Source organism: Sceloporus undulatus, chromosome 2, assembly GCF_019175285.1.
Source record: "Sceloporus undulatus isolate JIND9_A2432 ecotype Alabama chromosome 2, SceUnd_v1.1, whole genome shotgun sequence".
Lineage (NCBI taxonomy): Eukaryota > Metazoa > Chordata > Lepidosauria > Squamata > Phrynosomatidae > Sceloporus > Sceloporus undulatus.
In genome coordinates this window covers 211,002,480-211,008,356 of record NC_056523.1, presented here as the reverse complement: position 1 = coordinate 211,008,356, position 5,877 = coordinate 211,002,480, and the positions used below count along the sequence as shown (strand labels likewise).

The window sequence follows — 5,877 nt, the reverse complement described above, 5'->3', positions numbered from 1 at the left end:
GAAAAGCTACTCTTTTTGCACTGTAATTCCCAGAATCATTAAGGGTTGTAGTCCGAAAAAGTAGCCTTTTCAAGCTTTGCATTTTAAGCTGTCTTTTAGTTAGTTGTCATCATAGCACTGATCTATGATCTAGCTCAGTTAATATTTACTTTGTTTGGTAGCAGTGGTTGAGCACAGTGGACCAAGGTTATTTCCAGCCTTGGATTCTTTTTAGTTGGGGATAGAATATGGGAGTTCCTACACCTAAGACATTTGTGCTGTTCTAGAGACTTTGTCCTTCCTTTGTGTTTTCTTATTTGTTGCAATTTGCTTTCCACATGTACCAGCTGTTATGTGAATGTGTACGTTTATGTACATATTTTGCATGCAAAACACTATGGTCATAAACAGAGCCCTTTTTAACGTGAAATCGAAGGTTTTCATGGCTGGCATCCATAGTTTTTTATGGATTTTTCGGGCAATGTAGCCATGTTCTAGAAGAGTTTCTTCCTGACGTTTCACCAGTATCTATGGCTGATGCCAGCCACAGGTGCTGGCAAAACATCAGGAAGAAACTCTTCTAGGACATGGCTACATTGCCTGAAAAATCCATAAAAAACTATAGAACCTTTTTTGTTGAAAGGGTCTGAAACACATTTTTACAGAAGTTAATTTTTCTCGAGGCCTTTCACTTGTGCTGTATTCTGCTGATTACTTTCTAAAAATGGGTAAACACTAGTTTTCATGCTTGTTTAGAAGCTGTGTATACTGATGTACAGGCTATCTCTACTCCTACCCTCAAGTATATGCGCGTAGGCTGTGATTACATAGTGGTGAGCAACACTCTGCATGTGCTCAGAGGTGCTTCTCATGCCATTCCTGTTTTCCTTTGGCTGTACCGTGACTCTCGGAGCTCTGTTCCAGGGCTGAGGCCCAGTTTCCAGAGTCCAAACTCAAACTAAGCCTGGCGTGTCTTAAACTCCGCTGCATTCTTGAGTCGTGCTAGAATTAAAACAGCTTCTCTAGCCTTTCCACTCCCGTGGATCCACAATAACTCTTACATTTCAGAACAAAGCATAGAGCTGCCATTTCCACCTTTGCATGGGCTAGAATCCTAGCAGGGAGGAAGATGGAGCATGAAAAGCATCTCCCTGGAGATGCCGAATAAGCTTCCTGGATCGCTAGCACTAGTGGTGACACGCGCCAGACAAAGGAGCTGGCATTCTATAAATGAGGCAGCAGACAGGGATTGGCAATTGTCTGGATTGTCAGGAGAGAGCAGCACTTGCGTTTCGGAGCTGTGAGAACAAACTGCTAGGAGGGGCATAGTCTTACTTCTGGTGCATGCAAACACTTCTGCAGTATCAGCTTGCATCATCTTTGGGAAAGGTAGGTCACCAACAGCATCCCTTTCTTGTCTTTTTCTTTGAGCATGTTAGTCTTTCTGCCAACTTTCCTTAAATGTGTATTCAGGTGTTGTTGTTGTTGTTTTTTAAAAAAGGTCTGTGACATTACAAGAATTTATAAGGACAATCTTCTCCTGACATCGTGTTGTGTGTGCCTATGAAAAATCAAGTCCTTTGGCATTCCTGTTCTAAGACACTTCATACAAAACTCCAGTTCTCTGCAAAATGCTGCTATTTTACGCATAACTAAATTCAGTAATAAAGTAAGAATCCATACCCTTTGCTTTTGCTGCTGCTGACAGTGTGTAAGCACTACAGAATCTGGTCGTGGTACGATCTATTAATTTTTGTTAGTCTGATTAGCATTTCTTAGATCAATTTTGTGTGTTGTAAAATAAAACAAAATACCAACGATCCTGCAAAATCCGATGCTTAAGGTTTGTAACAGTACAGCAAGCCTGTTATATATTTTAACATCCATTACATTTAACAACATGGGATTTTGGGGGGAGTGGGGTATTATTCTCTCGCACCTCAAAATTAATGGGGGCAAATTGTACCCACGGGATTTTAAAAATGCCCACACTCTGCATGCCACTACATGATAATTATACAGTATGCAAGCATCACTCTCTTAAACTAATTTCGTAATTTGTATTGCATATGTATACACATTTCCCCAGTATTCAAGAGGAAGACAAATGCTCACATTTTAGAACAGAGTATATCCATCTGCATATTTCCCCAGGTTTTAAAATAATAGTTTTCCAATGTTACCTCAAGAGGCATACTTACTTTGTATTCCTGTAATTACTATAAAGGCACACTAATCCTGAACACACTATATGAAAATAGCTATTGGAATCAGTAGATGTATTTTCCTATAAAACTATTTAAATGAATATATCCAAATAACATAAACAGAATTAAGGTAGGCTTCATTTAAAAGCATCAGTCATACATTTCCTTGTCTGTTCTGCAAGATGTTTGCATGCATAAACATTTATGATTCGTTTAATAGCAACAAAGTTTCATTGGAAGGACTACGTAGTTTTTAGCCCCCCCCCCCCCCCCCCCGTTTCTCTGTGTGGCATTAAAAATATAATAATAAAATAAAATAAAATAAAATAAAATAAAAACAGTCTTTGGATTTATGTTCCACTAAAAATAATACCCTAAAACCACCAGATCCTATCTGATGTTGGATTCTAAGCAGGATCAGCCCTGGGTAGTACTTGGATGGGAAACCTCTGACAAATATCAAGTGCTGTAAGTGATATTTCAGATGAAGGAACTGGCAAAACCACCTCTGTGTAGTCCTTGCCTAAGAAAACCCTATCAAATTCATGGGGACGCCACAAGTTGATAGGCAACCTGAAGACACATACACACACACACACACAGTCCAGTAGAAACACCACGTCAAACTGCAAGCTTCTTTATTCATATAGCAATTTATTATTATATGCAAATTTCAATTTCCTTAATATATGCCTATGCCTTACTGAGTTGAGCACAATTCAATGAAGATTAAACACTTTTGAGTCCCACTGATTCCAACTGCACATGAGTTAATAGTCTGAACTGGATCTAGGGCATATGGGGAAGAATTGTTTAACTCTTTCCCATTTGCCCTGTTCCTGGAGAAAATTCCCTCCCACAATTGCTATTTGCCTTGCAGGGACGTAGCCAAGGGGGGGGGTTTCCCTTGGGGTCCGGACCCCCCCCTTCCATTAGAAAAATGAATGGTGTGTGCTGCTGCACCACCGCACTCAAGCCCCATTATAATGGTAGCACTTAGTCTGGACCCCCCCTTCCTAAAATCTTGGCTACGTCCCTGTGCCTTGTCAAGAATACTTACATTTTTTCTATGTAAGAGCATGGCAGCCACCATTTTAATGGAAGAAAAGTGAAGGAGAAAAGAATAAAATCCTGCCTTTCCCATGTTACACTCTCAGGATGTGCCCTTCACTTTCCCAAGCTGCTGTCTGCAATAGTTCAGGGAGACAGGAGAGTGACTTCTGAACCTTTGCAAATCTGCATCAAATTTGGCCCTAACTAAGGATGAAACTTGATGCAATGTTGAAGATCTTTTGGGGGAAAGGGAAGGTTAAATGCAACTGTGCCCACCCTTATTCTCATCTGAACTGAGACTGCACTTCCAGGAAGAGTTCAGTCTTTCTTTGGACCACTATTTGTTCCTGGCTAAGCAAAAGAGCTGCTCATGGAGAAAGGGTTGTTTTGAGGGTCCTGATTTGGGCTGGGAGCCCCTAGTGACCATATTTACCCTTTGCAGAAAATTCAGTCATAAATCTCCTCCCTTTTGCTATCTTTCCTAGCTTCGTTCTTTCTTTCTTATCCCCCTCCCATTTCTCTATTTTTTGTCTCTGTCCTTTATATAAAATCAATATCATGATATTTTTTTAAAAACACACTCAAATTGATGGATAACCCTTCTTTGGATAAGTGGATTCCAGCAACAGCTATCTTTTTCCAGTCCTTTTAAATAACAGTGTTGATAATTGGGGTGCTAATCTTAGGCTGTTTGTTTGGTCCCATTTCTAATTGCTACGTAATGTAATGTATAAAAGCAGACTTCATTAGGAGGCCTAAGTATTATTTAGAATGCAGCCCCATTAATTTCATTGGCACTTAATTGCCGCCTAATCACTCTAATCCAAAATTCCACAAGGATTCGCAGGGAATAAGGGACGCTTTGCTCATCTGGGAGCCGTCTTTGTGTGTGATCATTGGGGTCTTCTTTGCCCCATGCCCTGAAGCCTCTGAGTCAAGAGTAGTGAGTTTAGAAATGTTCCAAACCTCACTTAAAAATGTGTACATACGCATGCCCATTTTGCTTTTGTTTTTTCACATTAAAATGTAAACAAGAGTAAAGAGTAAAGTCCTATGTGCCCTTTAAAAACATTTTCTATAGTGCTTGTTGTTCTTGTTGTCTTTAAAAGAAGTATAATAATAGAAGAAGAAGAATCATATTGCAACAACTCTGGGTAAAACATTTGCTTTGCTGAATAGCTTTCTAGTACAAATAAGAGACTAGACAGCTGAATATTTGATCAGTTTGAAAAGAGATTAGGTATTTTATGTGGGTTTCTTTTTGTTTCTTGAAAATATGCTTTTTATAAATTTATCACATTAATATGAGCAATAAAAATGGGGAAATGGAAACACCAAGTTTATTTCCCCAATAAGCTTTATTTTTCCAAATTAGGGAAACTGCTATTATCAGCATACATTATTTTGAACTCCGCTTATCTTCTCTCCCAGTTAATATTTGACTGCAGTTGAAACAACAGTCTTATTGCATTGAGAAACTTCAAGTAAATCTTAATTTCTGACAAGGTTCAGCATGAGATCTTTTTTCCAGATCAAGATATGACACAGTATATTTTTGAGCATGTTTAATAGAACAAAATGCAAAATTCACAAAAGATTAACGCCGTAATTGGCCAACCAAAATGCAGAAAATGCATCATGCAAGGTTTTGAAGATGCACAGGTTTCTTCGTCAAGCAAAGATGTTAAAATCATACGGAGGGGGAAAATGAAGATGTTAGAGTCACAGGCCTACATTCTGTCTCAAATGTTACTCTGTTGTTAGTTAAATGGTATTGAAGGATTTCAGTGCAGGCAGAGGCCACTCTTTCCAGGCCATGTGAGGACAAAAGACAATAAAGAGAGGTAATACAATTCCATCTTACATTAGTTACAGAAAAGTAACTTCCCTTCTGATCCAGCTTTCTCTGTCTTGTGCAAAGCCAACTGCTCCTTTCTTAGGCGGTTTTGCATTTTGTGTTTTGTTGTATTTTGCTGTATGGTCAACATGGCTACTCTGAATATGTTTTCTTGAACATATTTAGAGTGCCTTAACTTAATTTCTGGAAAATTACAGACAGCCTCCAGATTTCTAGGATTTGGGGGCAGGGTTTTCAAAACCAAGAAGGTCTGGTTGGGTCCACAAGATACAGTATAAGCCTTTAAAATTATCTTCATAGGCTTTGGTTGATACTGGATCCATGGTGTATGTGAGCATTGCATTGGACAGGACTGACTGTAAGCTTCTGTATGGTTTTACTGTTTGTATTGAGATAGTAGATTGCAAATTACATTTTAATTATCATTTGAATTATTGGTGATTTTAATGAAAAAAATCCATGTACAAATCTCTGAAATACATAATTTAGGTACATCCCAGCTATATGTCTGGGTACCACTGAGCAAATTTATATGCCATATATGTGCCAGTGAGTGAGCAGAAATCATTTTGTGCTCGGGCTTGTTTCATGATAGTAGGTCTGGTGTGAGTACCAAGAACAAAAGAAGCAACGCAGTACTCTTGCATATTACGTAATGCAAAAACCTTCTAGACTAGAGGAACCGTTGCCCAAAAATCGCACCTAATAACTTTACAGCCTTGTGTCACATTATTGTGTTCATTACTGCTGCACCTAGTTCTAGATTTAGGAGGCTGGTTT

General features: G+C 38.8%; 1 protein-coding gene across 1 annotated transcript in view; it reads left to right on the top strand.

Annotated features, from left to right (window-relative positions):
- The first annotated feature begins 1,263 nt into the window (after positions 1-1,263).
- The window catches only part of TAL2 (TAL bHLH transcription factor 2), a 16,928-nt gene continuing 12,314 nt past the window's right edge, over positions 1,264-5,877 (top strand). Inside the window, exon 1 of the mRNA XM_042453316.1 lies at positions 1,264-1,368. The gene's annotated coding sequence lies outside the window, so the exon portion shown is untranslated. The remainder of the gene's footprint in view (positions 1,369-5,877) is intronic.